The sequence below is a fragment of the Sturnira hondurensis genome, unplaced genomic scaffold (assembly GCF_014824575.4).
Source record: "Sturnira hondurensis isolate 20B ecotype Veracruz unplaced genomic scaffold, ASM1482457v3 Scaffold0003693, whole genome shotgun sequence".
NCBI lineage: Eukaryota > Metazoa > Chordata > Mammalia > Chiroptera > Phyllostomidae > Sturnira > Sturnira hondurensis.
The window spans coordinates 11,820,732-11,837,975 of NW_028076324.1; the positions used below are offsets into that span (position 1 = coordinate 11,820,732).

Here is a 17,244-nt window from a genome sequence, read left to right on the forward strand (position 1 = left end):
ATTCACTACCATTCATGTACCTGTGTTCCTCTCCATCTCTCTCTTTTCCTTCCTTTCCTTAAAGCAGTCCTTTTAGTAATTCTTGTAGAGCTGGTTTGCTGGAGCCATATTCTTTTAGACTTCTTTTGTCTTGGAAGCTCTTTATTTGGCCTTCTATCTTGATTGAGAGCTTTGCTGGGTACAGTAGCCTTGATTGTAGGCCTCTGTTTCGCATTACTTGGAATATTTCTTGCCGTTCTCTTCTTGCAGGAGTGTTTCCATTGAGAAGTCAGTAGCTAACCTTATTGGAGCTCCCTTGTATGTTACTTCCTTTTTCTCCCTTGCTGCCTTTAAGATTCTCTCTTTGTCTTGGAGTTTTGCTATTTTAATGATGATGTGTCTCCCAGTGAGCTTCTTTGAGTTCCACCTGATTGGGACTCTCTGTGATTCTTGGATTCGTGTGACTTTTTCTCTCATCAAATTAAGAAAATTTTCTGCTATTATTCTTTCAAATAGGTTTTCTATCCCTTGTTCTTCCTCTTCTCCTTCTGGTATTCCTATTATTTGGATATTATTTCATTTCATATTGTCTTGCATTTCTCTTAATTCCTCCTCCTTTCTGAATCTCATTTCCTTTTCTTGCTCTGTCTGGAAGGTTCTTTTTACTCTGTCCTCTAACTCACTGATGCGATCTTCTGCCTCAATCAATTCTAGTTTTCATATCTTCTTCTGTGTTCCTCAGTTTAGAAATTGTATTCTTCATTTCCTCTTGGCCTTTGCTGATGGTTTCTATTTCCTTTTTCATGTTGGTATAGTTTGCGGTGAGTTCATTATAGCTCCCCTCTAGTTTCTGGTAGCTCGTTGTAAGCTCTTTGAAGTTTCTGATAACCAGTGCTTTGAATTTAATATCTGGTAGTTGACTTGCCTCTATTTCATCTAATATTCTTTCTGAGACTTCCACCTTTTCTTTCATTTGGGTATTGTTTCTTTGTCTTCCCATTGTTTGTGATACTCTTCTTGTTGGCCTCAGCCTCTTAAATTGATCTGTTCTGATTCACTGGGTTTATGGTGTGAACTTCTATGGTAGGATACTTGTGAAATTCAGTGGTGCAGTCTTCTGCAGGTGTCTTGGTGTTCTCCACTTCCAGCTATTCTTTTTTGTGTGTGTGTGCGTGTGTGATCAGTTAGAGGGGTGGCAAAATGGTTTATGAGAGAAGAAGAGTATTTTATGGTATTTACAGTCACAGTCAGTAGAGAAGAAATACACAATCTTTAGGCTATGTATAGTGTTAACTGTATTCTTCGACCCATCTTGCCACTTTTAAAGAAGGATGGACAGAAGATAAGTCTCTTGCTGGTAAGGGAAGGCTTGTGAGTTGGATCTAGAAAGCAGTGAGGTTGTGGGCAGTCAGATTATGAGGTAAGGTGAGAGTAAAGGATAATAACTAGGTGTAGCATGTGAGGAAATAGAGTTAATCACTACAGTAATGGAATTCAGGAACTGTAAGGTGGTGTACATTCCAAGAGATGTATTGTGAAGTATTTACCATTGTATGGAATAGCTGCTATTTACAATAATATTAGAGCAACATTCACATGACAGACTGTGTGTGATCTGTCTGAATGGGGGTTATAGAGCTTTGGTAGTATGCCAAAGGAAAGCAAGTGGTGTGAAGTATAGAAAATTAGCAATACACTCTATGGGAAAGAACAGAGGAAACCTGTCAAATAGTACAATATAACCATCCAGGACTAAGAAACCTATACAGAAAGAGGAGGATTACAAAGATACTATAACAATATAAAAAATGTGAGAATAATGAAAAAATAATAATATTCCTATGCAGCAACTTGAAGCTTCTCTGCTATGGCAAAGTGAAATTTGTCTCTGTGTCACTATTGGTGAGATGCCCCCTCTTAGGGTCCCACTATGGTCCTTTCGCAGTTCCCAGTTATTTGTGTCTCTTGTGGGTAAAAGAAAACTAAGCAACAAACAAAGAAACAAACAATCCAACACACACACACACACACACACACACAGAAAAGTCAGGAGAAAGGAGGAATAAGTGAAAAGTTTGGGAAGACAGGAAGAAGGACTAAAACTGGACAGAAAGAAATGAGAGGAACAAAGTACTGAAAGATAGAGCAATAATACAATTTAAAAAATATAAGATAACTTAGAAAAGAAGTTGCTAAAAAAAAAAAAACTTCCTTTGTCAGTTTCAAACTGTGCAAACTGGTTTTTCTGGTTGCAGCAGGACCTCTCTGTGGGCTGGGATACAGGTGTGCAGGCTCACGCAGGCGTGCCAGCCAGGCTACTGGTTTGGGATGTGGGTGTCTGCACCCCTGTCCATCTTCCTGGGTCCCGCTGGATCTGGCACTGTCCTTCCCAGTCCTGTGATGGGATCCAAGTGCTCCGGCTCCTCCCCTAGATGGCTGCTGGGCTGATTGGGCCGTGAGGCAAGTTGCTGTTGTAGAACACCTCAGTTCATTTTCCAATAAAGACTTCACAAAGCCTGCCTCTCAGCCCAGCCCAATCCCCAAAAGACTAGCAATGTGCCCTTCTCAATTCCCCCAGGCTGGTGGGCTGGGGGGCTGGTGACTACACGGTCTGCAGTTGAACACCGCCCTCTTCCCTTGTAGCCCTTTATGTAAACTTAAGCATACAGGTCTCTGCCCAGTATTGCCCAGCATTGCTTAGATTGGAAGGGAGGGAGTCAGTTCTCTCCCACAGACTCTGTAGCAGGCCCACAGCTCCCACAGAGTGTGTTGTAGACCTGCCCGGGTGTCGGACTTCTGGAGTTCCCTCTGCAGCAAGAGACCTGGCGCTGATACCAGACCAAGGCCTCTGTTACCCAGCCGTGGTGGCAGCACTGAGGCCGTTGGGTCACCTTCGGCCTCTTATTGTCTGCACTCAGGTATCATGCTGTGAGTGCAGCTGTTTTTGTCCTCACTCAGGTCCTGGAGTCTTCACTGACCTGCAGCTCTCTGGTCCCTCCCTCACACTCTCTGGTCTCTTATTTTCATAAATGCTGAGGAATTGTTGGTTGATTATGCTGTTCCTCAGTAGATCTGCCTGGATTTTCTACCAGGTGTATGGGAGTTGGATTCCCTCTGTGCTCTTCTGTCGCCATCTTGGAACTCCCCAGAAACTACTTTTAAAAGCATGCCAAAGGATAAGATGCTTGAGGGACACTGTCTTAGGCCCTTGAACAACAAATCCTGGAGAGGCCCAATGACCTCCATGTTGCAGTTTAAAACAAAGTCTACTGTAAGAAAGACACCACATAATGATCAATGGAGCACTATAACAAGAGGAGATAACTTTTAAAAAGAATTATGCACCCAACTTAGGAGCACCAAAATATATCAAGTAAATCTTGATGGATATAAATTGAGAGATGGACACTAAAACAGTCTTAGTAGGGGATTTTAACACCCATTGACATCAATGAACAGATTGTACAGACAGAAAATCACAAGGAAACAGCAGCCATAAAGGACACATCAGATCAGATGGATTTAATGCATATGTTCAGAGCATTCTATCCCAATGAGCAAAATATACATTCTTTTCAAGGACTTGTGGAAAGTTTTCCTGAACAGACCACGTGTCAGGAAATTTAAGACAAGTGATATCACATCGATCTTCTTTTCTAAACATAATGATATGAAACCAGAAAACAATCACAAGAAGAAAAACTGAAAAACAGACAAAGACATGCAAGCTAAAAAACATGTTACTAAACAAGAAACAAGTTAAGGGTAAGATTTAAAAAAATTGTAAATACCTTAAAACAAATGAAAATGATAACACAACAATCCAAAATCTATGGGGCACAGTGGAAGGACACCTAAGAGGGGAATTCATAGCATTACAGGTCTACCATGAGAAACTAGAACAACCTCAAATAAGGAATCTTTCTTTACACTTAAAAGAACTAGAAAAAGAACAACAAATAAAGGCCTAAGTGAGTAGAAGAAATAAATAATAAAGATTGGAGCAGAAATAAGTGATAAAGAGTCTATAAAACAATGACAAAGTTCAATGAAACCAAGAGCTGTTTCTCTGGAAAAGTAAACAAGATTGAAAACTCTTTAATCATACTCATCAACAAAAAAAGAGAGAGGAGACAAATAACTATTGAAAAATCAGAAATGAAGGAAGAGGAGTGACAACTAACTCCAGCAAAATACAAGGGATAGTAAGAAAATATTATGAAGTGAGGCCATCAGTTAGACTGACCAGCAGACGGAATTAGAACCTCCAGCTTCTGTGTGATCATATTTCTCCAGTATTACCTCAAAGAACAAGGAGACTGGTACTATAACCTGAAGAAGTTTGACCCAACAGGACAACAAATCTGCTCGCCCGTCCTGCTTGGTTCTCCCCAGATGACAAATACTCTAGACACCAAATCACCATCAAGTGATGTTTCTAGGTGTTGATGACCCAGCAACCATGCCCTGTATTCTGAGGATCACTTAAATTTTGTGTCTTTTCTGCTGCCTGCAACCCATCTAGGACTTTCCAAAATCAAGCTCTTCAATTTGTGAGCTTTAAAGCCTTCTGGCCACCCTTGCTTTTTGAAATCTGGTGTCATTATTACCTTTGTCATGCATGTGCAAGGCAATCATGGTAGCATCACCTTAAAGAAAACAAGGTTGAATTTGCTTTTTATATTTGACTCACTGTCAGGTTATTAAAGTGATTTGAAAGAGAATAAGAAAAAGAAAATATTATTAAAAACCTATTGGCCAACAAATTAAACTATCTAGGTAAAATAGATAAAGTCTTAGAAACACACCATCTTTTAAAACTGAATCAGAAAGTATAAGAAATTCTGAATAGACAGATTTACAATTAATGAACTTAAAGCAGTAATAAAAACACTCCCAACAAACAAAAGTCCTAGACCTTATGGCTTCACAGGTGCATTTTATCAAACATTTAAAAAGAACTAACACCAACCCTTCAAAGAATTAAAGAGGAGGGAAGACCCCTACATTCATTTTATGAGACCAGCATTATCCTAATTATAAACCAGATGATACAAAGAAATAAAATTATGGCCAGTTTCTGTAATGAACTTAGACAGTATAGTCCTCAACAAAATACTAGCAAACTGGAACTAGATACATTGAAAAGATCATATCCCATGATCAAGTGAGTTTTATTCTAGGGATTCAAGTTTGGTATATTCACAAATCAATAAACAAGCTATATCAACTAAACAAATTAAAGGATAAAAATCTCATGATTATGTCAATAGATTCAGAAAAAGCAACTGATAAAATCCCGCACCCATCTATGGTAAAAACTCTCAGCAAAGTAGGAATACAGGAAACATACCTCAATGTTATGAAGGCCAGGTATGACAAAATCACAGCCAACGTTATACTCAATAGACAAAAACTAAAAGTGTTTCCCTTAAAATCGGGAAAAGACAAGGATGCCTGCTTTCAAAACTCTATTCGATGTAGAATTGGAAGTCCTAGCCACAGTGATCAGACAAGAAGAACAACTGAAATGCAACCAATTGGAAAGGAAGTAGTAAAACTGTCATTATTTGCACAGGACATGACACTGTATATTAGAGAACCCTAAAATATCCACCAAATAACCCCTACTAGAACTGATACATGAATTCAGTAAAGTAGCAGTTCACAAATTCATATCCAGAAATAGTTGCATTTTTATATATCAATAACACTCAGAAAAAATAAACCAAGACTGCAATCTCATTTGCAACTGCACCAAAAATAAAACACCCAGGAATAAATTTAACCATGGATGTAAATGACCTATACTGGGAAAGTTATAAGAATCTGTAGAAATGAAAGAAAAATACCACATGATCTCACTTATATGTGGAATCTAATGAACACAGTAAACTATTGAACAACATAGTAAGAGAAGATTAGGTACATAAAACTGACTGACATCAGCTGGAAAGGAGAATGGGTTGATGGGATGAAAGATGATGAGGAGATTAACCAAAGGACATTTATGAAAAACTGATGGCCATGGACAACAATATGGGGATTGGATTGGGATGGGCAGAGGGTGAGTGCAGGGTAAATTGAGGCAGTCTGAATTCCTCACCGAGGTGTCTGGGTAACTAAGAGAAGCAGTTTTTTCCATAACCTTGAAAGGGCCTGATAATTAGTGTTCTCATAGCCTTGAAACGGGATCCAATAAACTGTTGCCATAACAAGAAGTGGGCTCACTTGGGCATAATTATGCTATGTCATATAATTTTCTGGCTTGAAACTGGCTTTTTTTGTTCTAGTATTTAAAAGGGACCAGGGGTTCCCTACTGTGTGCCATGCTGGGGAGCAAGGGGCACACTGCATGCCATGCAAGGGGACAGGTGATATGCAGAGACATGTAGAGACATGCAGAGAGAGAGACATGCAGCTTGCAGCATGCATGGCCTGTCCACCTGTGAATAAAGGCATGTCAAGCATCCCCACAGCTCTACACATTTTCTTGTCTCCCAGAATCTAGAGTAGACCATCCAGGCCTTGATAGGCAGCAACACAGTGTGGCTGGGTAGATGTGGGTAAATGGAGAAAAAAAAATGTGTCAACAGGAACAGCATAAATAATTAAAAAATAAAAAGAAATGCTCCCTTCCCAAAAAGAATCTGAAGGAACAAATTGAAGAAGACACAAATAGTTGGAAGCATACATTGTAGTCATGGATAAGAAGCATTATTAAAATGTCAATACTAAGCACTGGCTGGTGTAGCTCAGGGGATTGAGTGCAGGCCTGCGAAGCAGATGATCGCGGTTCAATTCCCAGTCTGGTCACATGCCTGGGTTGTGGACCAGCTTCCCAGTTTGAGGCATGTGAGAGGCAACCACACATTGTTGCCACATATCTGAATACTAGGAATCCCAGAAGGAGAAGAAGAACAACAAGGGATAGAAAACCTATTTGAAAGAGTAATAACAGAAAATTTTCCTAATTTGATGAGAGAAAAAGTTTCACGAATCCAGGAATCACAAAGAGTCCCATTCAAGAGGAACCCAAAGAGGCCCACTTCAAGACACATCATCATTAAAATGGCAAAATTCCAAGACAAAGAGAGAATCTTAAAGGCAGCAAGGGAGAAAAAGGAAGTAACATACAAGGGAGCTCCAATAAGGTTAGCTACTGACTTCTCAATGGAAACACTCCTGCAAGAAGAGAACGGCAAGAAATATTCCAAGTAATGAGAAACAGAGGCCTACAACCAAGGCTACTGTATTCAGCAAAGCTCTCAGTCAAGATAGAAGGCCAAATAAAGAGTTTCCAACACAAAAGAAGTCTAAAAGAACCAAACCAGCTCTACAAGAAATACTAAAAGGACTGCTTTAAGGAAAGGAAGGAAAAGAGAGAGACAGAAAGGAACTGTGGTACAAAAATGGCAATGAATAAGTACCTAGCAATAATAACCTTAAATGTAAATGATTAAATGCTCCAATCAAAAGACATATAAATAGCTGAATGGTTAAGAAAGCATGACCCACACATATGCTGCCTACAGGAGACCCACCTCAGGTCCAAAGACCATCACAGACTAAAAGTGAAAGACTGGAAACAAATTTTCCAAGAAAATGGGCTAGAAAAAAAAACCTGGGTAGCAATTCTCATATCAGACAAAATAGACTTCAAAAACAGGGCCATAAAGAGAGACCCAGAAGGTCACTTCATAATACTCAAGGGAAGAATCTACCAAGAAGATATTAACGTTGTAAATATATATACATCCAACATAGAAGCACCCAAATATATAAGAAAAATCCTAGAAGACTTCAAGAAAGATATTGACAGCGACGCAATTATAGTACGGGACTTTAACACCTCACTACCAAAAAAGGACAGATCATCCAAACAAAATGTCAACAAAGATATAGCTGCACTAAACAACACCGTAGATGAAATGGACTTGACTGATATATATAGAGCCCTTCATCCCAAAGAAGCTAAATACACATTCTTCTCAAATGCACATGGAACATTTTCAAAGATAGACCACATGATAGGACACAAAACGAGCCTCAACAAATTCAAGAAAATTGAAAACATACCAAGCATTTTCTCTGACCACAAGGGACTAAAATTAAAAACCAACCCCAAAGGAAAAAAACCCAAACACCCCAAATCATGGAGACTGAATGGTATGGTATTAAACAATGAATGGGTCAAGATTGAAATTAGGTAAGAAATCAAAAAGTTTCTGGAAACAAATGAAAATGAACTCACAACAACCCAAAACTTATGGGACACAGCAAAGGCAGTCCTGAGAGGGAAGTTCATAGCAATACAGGCTTACATAAAGAAAATAGAAACATTTCAAACAAACAACCTAACCCTATGCCTGTAAGAACTCAAGGAACAACAACAACAACAACCCAGAGCAAGTAGAAGGAAGGAAATAACCAAGATCAGAGCAGAATTAAATGACATAGAGACTGAAAGCACTATTCTAAGGATTAATGAATCCAAAGTTGGTTTTTTAAAAAGATAAACAAAATAGACAAGCCTTTAAGTAGGCTCATTAAGAAAAGAAGAGAGGACACAAATAAACACAATCGGAAATGAAATAAGAGAGATTACAACTGATACCACAGAAATAGAAGGGATTGTAAGAAATTACTCTGCAGAACTGTATGCCAAGAAATTTGAAAGCCTAGGAGAAATTGACAAATTTCTAGAAAAATATAATCTTCCAAAACTCAGTGAAGAAGAAATAGAAAGCCTGAGAAGACCAATAACAGCAGATAAAATTGAAGAAGTAATAAAAAACTCTCATGACACAAAGCCTGGACGAGATGGTTTCACAGGAGAATTCTACAAAGTACTTCAGGAAGAGGTAACCCCTATTCTTCACAGATTATTCCAAAAAATCCAAAATGAGAGAAAACTCCCAAACTCTTTTTATGAAGCCAGCATCATCCTAATTACAAAGCCAGATAGAGACACAACAAAGAAAGAAAACTTCAGGCCAATATTGCTGATGCTAAAATCCTCAACAAAAGATTGGCAAATCGTATCCAACAATACATCAAAAAGATCATACACCATGACCAAGTGGGATTCATCCCAGGGATGCAAGGATGGTTCAATATCCACAAATCAGTAATTTTAATACATCACATGAAGAAAAGCAAAGACAAAAAGCACACGGTCATATTAATAGACTTGAAAACAGCTTTTGATAAGGTACAACACCCATTTATGATAAAGGTACTCAACAAAGTGGGAATAGAGGGAGGATTCCTCAATATAATAAAAGCCATATATGAAAGACCTACAGCCAACATCATACTCAATGGGCAAAAGCTGAAATCTTTTTCCACTAAGATCAGGAACAAGACAAGGCTGTCCACTTTCACCACCTCTATTTAATATAGTATTGGAAGTTTTAGCCACAGCAATCAGGCAAGAAAAGGAAATTAAAAGCATCCAAATCAGAAAGGAGGAAACAAAACTGTCACTGTTTGCAGATGACATGATAGTGTGCATGGAAAATCCTATAGACTCTACCAAAAAACTGCTGGAACTAATAAGTGAATTTGGCAAAACAGTGAGTTACAATGTCAATATCCAGAAATCAAAGGCATTTTTGTATACTAACAATGAATCAGCAGAAGCAGAAATCAAGAAAAAAATCCCATTCGATATAGCAAAAACAAAAATAAAATATCTGGGAATAAATCTAACCAAGGAGGCAAAAGACCTGTATGCAGAAAACTACACAACACTGAAGAAAAAAATCAAGGAATACACAACCAAATGGAAACATATACCATGTTCATGGATTGGAAGAATTAACATTATCAAAAAGTGCATACTACCTAAAGCAATTTACAGATTCAATGCAATACCTATTAAAGTACCAATGGCATATTTCACAGACATAGAACAAACACTTCAAAAATTTATATGGAACCATAAAAGACCCAGAATAATAGCCACAATTTTGAAAAAGAAGAACAAAGTAGGAGGAATCACAATACCTGATATCAAACTGTATTACAAGGCCACTCTAATCAAAACAGCATGATACTGGCATAAAAAACAGGCACGTAGACCAATGGAATACAACAGAGAGCCCAGAAATAAACCCAAATCTCTATAGTCAATTAATATTCAACAAAGGGGGCAGTAATATAAAATGGGGTAAGATAGCCTCTTCAACAAATGGTGTTGGGAAAACTGGACAGCTACGTGCAAAAAAATGAAATTCAAGCACCAACTTACACCATACACCAAAATCAATTCAAGGTGGATAAAAGACTTAAATAAAAGCCGGGAAACCATTAAAGCCCTAGAAGAGAGCATTGGCAGGAAAATATCAGATATTTCATGCCACACCACTTTTACTGATATGTCCCCTAGCGCAAGAAATATAAAGGAAAGACTAAGCAAATGGGATCTCATCAAAATAAAAAGCTTCTGTGCAGCTAAAGAAAACAGCATTAAAATAAAAAGACAACCAAGTGTATGGGAAAACATATTTGCCAATGATACCTCAGACAAGGGTTTAATCTCCAAAATATACAAAGAACTCACACAACCCCACTCTAAGATGACAACTAACCCAATTAAAAAATGAGGAAAGGACTTGAACAGACACTTCTCAAAGGAGGACATACAGAGTATCCAGAGACACATGAAGAGATGCTCAATATCGTTTGCTATCAGAGAGCTGCAAATTAAAACCACAATGACATACCACTTTACACCAGTGAGAATGGCCATGATAAACAAAGCAATAAACAACAAATGTTGGAGAGGGTGTGGGGAAAGGCGACTCTGGTCCACTGTTGGTGGGATTGCAGACTGGTACAACCATTATGGAAAACAGTATGGAATTTTCTCAGAAAACTAAAATTGGACTTGCCTTTTGACCCAGCAATTCCACTGCTGGGATTGTATCCTAAGAACCCTAAAACACCAATTCCAAAGAACATATGCACCCCAATGTTCACAGCAGCACAATTTTCCATAGCCAAATGTTGGAAGCAACCTAGGTGCCGGTCAGTAAATGAATGGATCAAAAAACTATGGTACATATACACAATGGAATTCTATGCCGCAGAAAGAAAGAAGGAGCTCCTACCTTTTGCAACATCACGGATGAAACTGGAAAGCATTATGGTGAATGAAATATGCGCGGCGGTGAAAGACAAATACCATATAATCTCACCTTTAATAGGAACTTATACAACAAAACAAAAAAAAGCAAAATATGACCAAGGACACTGAAATTCAGAACAGACTGACAAAGACAAGAGGAGAGAGGGGAGAGAATTTCAGGGGAAAGGGGAAAGGATTCACAGAAACTAGTATAAAGGACACATGGAGAACAACTAAGGGTGGGCGGAAAAGGGGAAGGACGTGGGGAGCACGGGGGTGTGGGCTGTGATGGGAGTGGGGGATGGAAAACTGTACTTGAACAATAATTAAACTTAAAAAAATTTAAAAAGCAAACAAACAAAAAAACCCCAAACCTGTACCTGTGAAAAGTCATTCCCCATTCCCACAGTGCCCCTACCTCAGACAACTGTTAATCTACTTTCTGTTCCTGTGGATATGCCTCTGCTGGGAACCACCCTGCCTGGTTTCAGAAGCTGTAACCCCTCCATGGCTAAGGCTAAGTGAGAGACCTTAGGACCTTAAGCCACTAAAGAGACAAAGCTTATCTCCCTGGCAGTGGTGCCACCTCTGCCCCCTTTACTTCACCCTGCCTGGCCCTGAGTGGATGACTGGTTAGCCAATGACAAGAAGATTCCTCAAGGATGACCTAAGACAGGCACAATCATGAAAGGGCTCTCAGGGAAGGGCTTGGGGGGGGGGGGTGCAATTGAAAAAGGGAATGATCGAACCTCACCCCCCAGCTTTAACATAGCCTGAGTCCTCATTCTGTCTGTAAGAAATCTCCTAATGTCTTGGCTGCCTTACTTCCCCTGCCTGACTTAAGCCTGAAACAATGCCAGAGGTGGTTGTGGCCCTTTGCTGGAAAGGGTGGGTTCCCTGAGGTGATCAGGCCTAAGAAAGAATGAATAAAAGGGTGTTGTGAGAAGATGGTGGCTGAGTAGGATGAGGGATTTTACTCCACCCCCCTTCGAGACTGAAAAAAAATAGACTAATCTTCAGAGGAGTGCAGCGATAGCCAGCAGGGACCCAGCATATAGGAAGGTAGGACTCCAGAAATTGTAGTGAACACTGAATGACCAGGCGGTGAGGAGAGGAGATGACTGCAGGTCAACAAGGTCTGAGGGAACAGCGCAGGGGCTTCAGGCCCTCCACTGGGCCGCACCAGGGCCCAGGCAGTCTGCCTTGGTCTCTGAGGGCTGGCAGCAAAGACCTTGGGAGTGAGCCAGTTACCAGGTCCCTCCCTACCCAGCTGGGCATTGATTGAAAAATGCCAGGAGAGATCTTTTTGCTTAGAGAGTCAGAGAGAGGAGTGGGCATTAGGAAGCACACCAGAGAGCTATGATCGATCACCCATGGAATCAATCTGTGCTGACCAGCTCGGGACAATTGAGAGATGCCCATGTGTTTCCCGTTGCACTGGGCCTGGGTTGGGTGTGCCGGGTCTGCTGGCTCTGCTGTGGACACAGGATGCTGAGGGCTGGCAGCAAGGTCTTTGGGAAAGAGCCAGTCATCAGCTACCTCCCTACCCGGCCGGGCACAGACTGAAAAATGCCAGGAGAGGTAGGTTTGCTAGGAGTGTCAGAGAGAAGAGTGGGCATTAGGAAGCACACCAGAGAGCTCTGATCACCTGTGGAATCAGTCAGTGGTCACCAGAAAAGAATTGAGACTTGTCCGTGCGTTCCACCACAACACTGGGAAAGGTTCGCGCCCAAGCCTGTGAGACCAGGGAAGCCTGGCCAGGAGGAGCGCAGGCCCAGACCCTAGGCCAGGACTGTAAATCCTGGGGAAAATCTGCTCTCAGTGGGGCTCTGGGGAGAGGTGCCAATCTGATCTTGGGAAGGCACTAGTGAGACCGCTGAGTTCACAGAGAAGGGAGGAAGGCCACACTAATCGCCTCTCAGACTGCTGCAGCTAGTGTGACCAGAAGAAAAGATTTGATCACCTGGAAATTAACAAGAGGTTTTTGTTTGTCTTGTTTGTTTGTTTGTTTTTGTTTTTTTAATAATTTTTATTTCTTTAACTTTATTATTGTTTTATCTTTTAATACTTTTACCCTCTCTCTTCTTCTTTCTTGTTTTATTCCTTCTTCCTTTCTTTCCAAACTGACTGCCTTTTCCTGCCATCTGCTGCCTTTTTTTTCTTGCCCTCCTCCCCCGCAAGTGAGACAAGACTTGGAACAGTGAAAAGAGCAGTGTTAGATTCAAAGAGGGGGCATCCCAACAGTAGAGACAGAGAGACAAAATTCACTTTGCTATAACAGAAAAACTACAAGTTATTGCGTATTTGTATTTTTTCATTATTTTGTCATTATTTTACATCTTTTATTTTAACAGTATCTCTGTTTTCCTCCTCTTTCTGTATAGTCTTCTTTACCTTGGCTGGATATATTGTATCACTTGACAGGTTTCCTCTGGCCCCTCAATCATAGCATATTGCTAATTTACTGTCCTTTACTTCCCCTTGCTCCATTAGCACACTACTGAAGGCCCAATACTTCCCAATCTTGGTATATCATAGATTCTGTCATACAATTATTGCTCTAATATTATTGTCAATAATAGCTGTTACATACTATTGTAAATACTATACCCCCCCAATCTTAGCCCACTTCATTGTTGCCTGAACTATAATACGGTAGTGCTTAACTCTATTCTCTCTCACACTACACCTATTTACCATCCTTTATTCTCACCTTGCCTTAGAATCTGACCTCTCTCAACCTCACTCCTTTCTAGATCCAAATCACAAACCTTCCATCCCCAGCAAAAGCCTTATCTTCCTTCCATCCTTTCAAAAAAGTGGCCAGTCGGGTTGAAGATTATGGTTATCGCTGTACATAGTCAGGGGACCACCTATCTCTTCTCTACCAGATGCTAGTGTAAATATCACAGAATACTCTCCTGGTGTTGTAAACCAGTTAGCCTTCCCCTCCAACTGATCTCACACACACACACACACACACACACACACACACACACACAAAGAGTAAGTGGAAACAGTGAGCACCAGGATACCCAAAGAAAGAGGAAACCCAACAACAAAGAAGCCACCAACAGATAACAACAGAGGAAGATGAAGGAGGGAATAGAAACCACACAAACCTCAAACCAAGACCTATCTGGAAATACAACTAAACAGCAAAGAATCTACCTAGGGCAAACAACTGAACAAGACCTATAGAGAATCCTCAGAACCCTGTAAACGCAGAAGAATTAGCTTAAACGCAATCTGCCCTCACCAGCACAGCAAATTAAAACGGATAGTAGACAGAGGGACCATCAGTTCATCAGCTGGTAGGGAGGACACCCCCCAAAAAATCCAGAAAGAACAAAAACCCAAAGACAAACTCAGAGCCAATGTAAAGGACAGTCCAAGACCACCGAGCTGTGGAAACCAAGGAGACTACACCACAGAATCTCACAACTACTACACCACATAACTTCACACCGTAAATCTAGGAAGCCAGAACAACTCAATTTAAGAAGCTGAAGATAACAAGAAGAGCCTCACAAATAATTGGGAACACAAAGAAACAACCCCTCAATGAAAGGAAAGGAGAAAACCTCAGAAAGAATGGTAGATGAAATAGAGGCAAGACGGCTATCAGATATTGAATTCAAAGCACTGCTTATCACGAAGGTCAAAGAGCTCACAGTGAGCTACCAGAAACTACAGGGGAGCTACAATGAACTCACTGCAAACTATATAAACATGAAAAAAAGAAACTATCAGCAAGGGCCAAGAGAAAATGAAAAATACAATTTATGAACTGAAGAACACAGTGGAAGGATCAAAAGCAGAATCGATGAGGCAGAAGACTGGATCAGCAAGTTGGAGGACAAAGTAGAAAAAAACTCACAGGAAGGCCTAGAAAAGCAAAAGAGGCTCAGAAAGAATGAAGAGAGATTAAGAGAAATGTAAGACAATATGAAATGTAATAATATTTGAATAATAGGGATACCAGAAGTAGAAGAAAAAGAACAAGGAATAGAAAATTTATTTGATGAAGTGATGATGGAAAACTTTCCTAATTTGATGAGAGAAAAAGTCACACAAATCCAGGAAACAGAGAGAGTCCCAATCAAGAGGAACCCAAAGAGACCCACTTCAAGACACATCATCATGAAAATGGCAAAATTTCAAGACAAAGAGAGAATCTTAAAGGCGGCAAGGGAGAAAAAGAAAGTAACATACAAGGGAGCCCCAATAAGGTTAGCCACTGACTCCTCAATGAAAACGCTCTAAGCAAGAAGAGAATGGCAAGAAATATTCCAAATGATGAGGACCAGAGGCCTTCAACCAAGGCTACTTTATCCAGCAAAGCTCTCAATCAAGATAGAAGGCCAAATAAAGAGCTTCCAAGACAAAAGAAGTCTAAAAGAATATCCCTCCACCAAACCAACTCTACAAGAAATACTAAAAGGGATGCTTTAAGAAAAGGAAGGAAAAGAGAGACACAATCAGAAGCACAGGTATAAAAATGACAATGAATAAGTACCTATCAATAATAACCTTAAAAATAAATGGATTAAATGCTCCAATCAAAAGACATATAAACAGCTGAATGGATAAGAAAGCATGACCCACACATATGCTGCCTACAGGAGACCCACCTCAGGACAGAAGAACAACACAGACTAAAAGTGAGGGACTGGAAACAAATTTTCCAAGCAAACTGCCTGGGAAAAAAAGCCGGGGTAGCAATACTCATATCAGACAAAACAGACTTCAAAAAAAGGGCCATAAAGAGAGATCCAGAAGGCCACTTCATAATACTCAAGGGAAGAATCCACCAAGAAGACCTTCACATCGTGAACGTATATGCACCCAACATAGGAGCACCCAAATATATTAAGAAAATCTTAGAGGACTTCGAGAAAGACATTGGCAGAACACAATTATAATTGGGGATTTTAACACCCCACTGCCATAAATGGACAGTTCTTTCAAACAAAATATCAACAAAAATATTGTGGAACTGAACAACATCCTAGATGAAATGGACTTAAATGATTTATAGAGAGCCCTTCATCCCAAAGAAGTTAATACACATTCTTTTCAAATGCCCCCAGAACATTTTCAAAGATTGACCACATGATAGGTCACAAAACAAGCCTCAACAAATTTAAGAAAATTGAAATTATCCCAAGCATTTTCTCTGATCACAAGGGACTGAAACTGGGCCAACCCCAAGAGAAAAGACCCAAAAGATTCAAAATCATGGAGATTGAATAGCATGCTATTAAATGATGAATGGGCCAAGAATGAAATTAGAGAAGAAATAAAAAACTTTCTGGAAACAAATAAAAACGACCTCATGACAACCCAAAACTTATGGGACACAGCGAAGGCAGTCCTGAGAGGGAAGTTCATAGCAATACAGGCTTACCTAGAGAAGATAGAAACATTTCAAACAAACAACCTAACACTACACCTGCAAGAACTTGAAGCACAAAAACAAAGACAGCCCAGAGCAAGTAGCGGAAAGAAAATAGCCAAGATCAGAGCAGAATTAAATGGCATAGAGACTAAAAGCACAATTCTAAAAATCAACGAATTTAGGAGCTGGTTTTTTAAAAAGATAAACAAAATAGACAGGCCATTAAGCAGGCTCATCGAGAAGAGAAGAGAGAGGACTCAAATAAACACAATCAGAAATGAAAGAGGAGAGATTAAAACTGAATCACAGAAATACAAAGGTGTGCAAGAAATTACTATGAAGAACTGTATGCCAAGAAATTCAAAAACCTGGGTGAAATGGAAAAATTTCTAGAAAAATATAATGTTCCAAAACTCAATGAAGAAGAAACAGAAACCCTGAATAGACCAAAGACAGCAGATGAAATTGAAGTAGTAATCAAAAATCTCCTGAAGCACAAAGGCCCTGGACCAGATGGTTTCACAGAAGAATTTTAGAAAGCATTTAAGGAAGAGAAAAACCCTATTCTTCACAGACTAGTCAAAAAAATCCAAAATGAGGGAAAACTCCCAAACTCTTTATAAGAAGCCAGCATCATCCTAATTTCAAAGCCAGATAGAGACACAACAAACAAAGAAAACTCCAGGCCAATATCACTGATGAACATAGACACTAAAATCCTGAATAAAAT

The 17,244-nt window shown here is 39.8% G+C and overlaps 1 pseudogene; it reads left to right on the forward strand.

Moving 5' to 3' along the window:
- The first annotated feature begins 2,902 nt into the window (after window positions 1–2,902).
- LOC118984646 (H/ACA ribonucleoprotein complex subunit 3-like) lies at window positions 2,903–4,457 on the forward strand (annotated as a pseudogene).
- The last annotated feature ends 12,787 nt before the right edge of the window (window positions 4,458–17,244 follow it).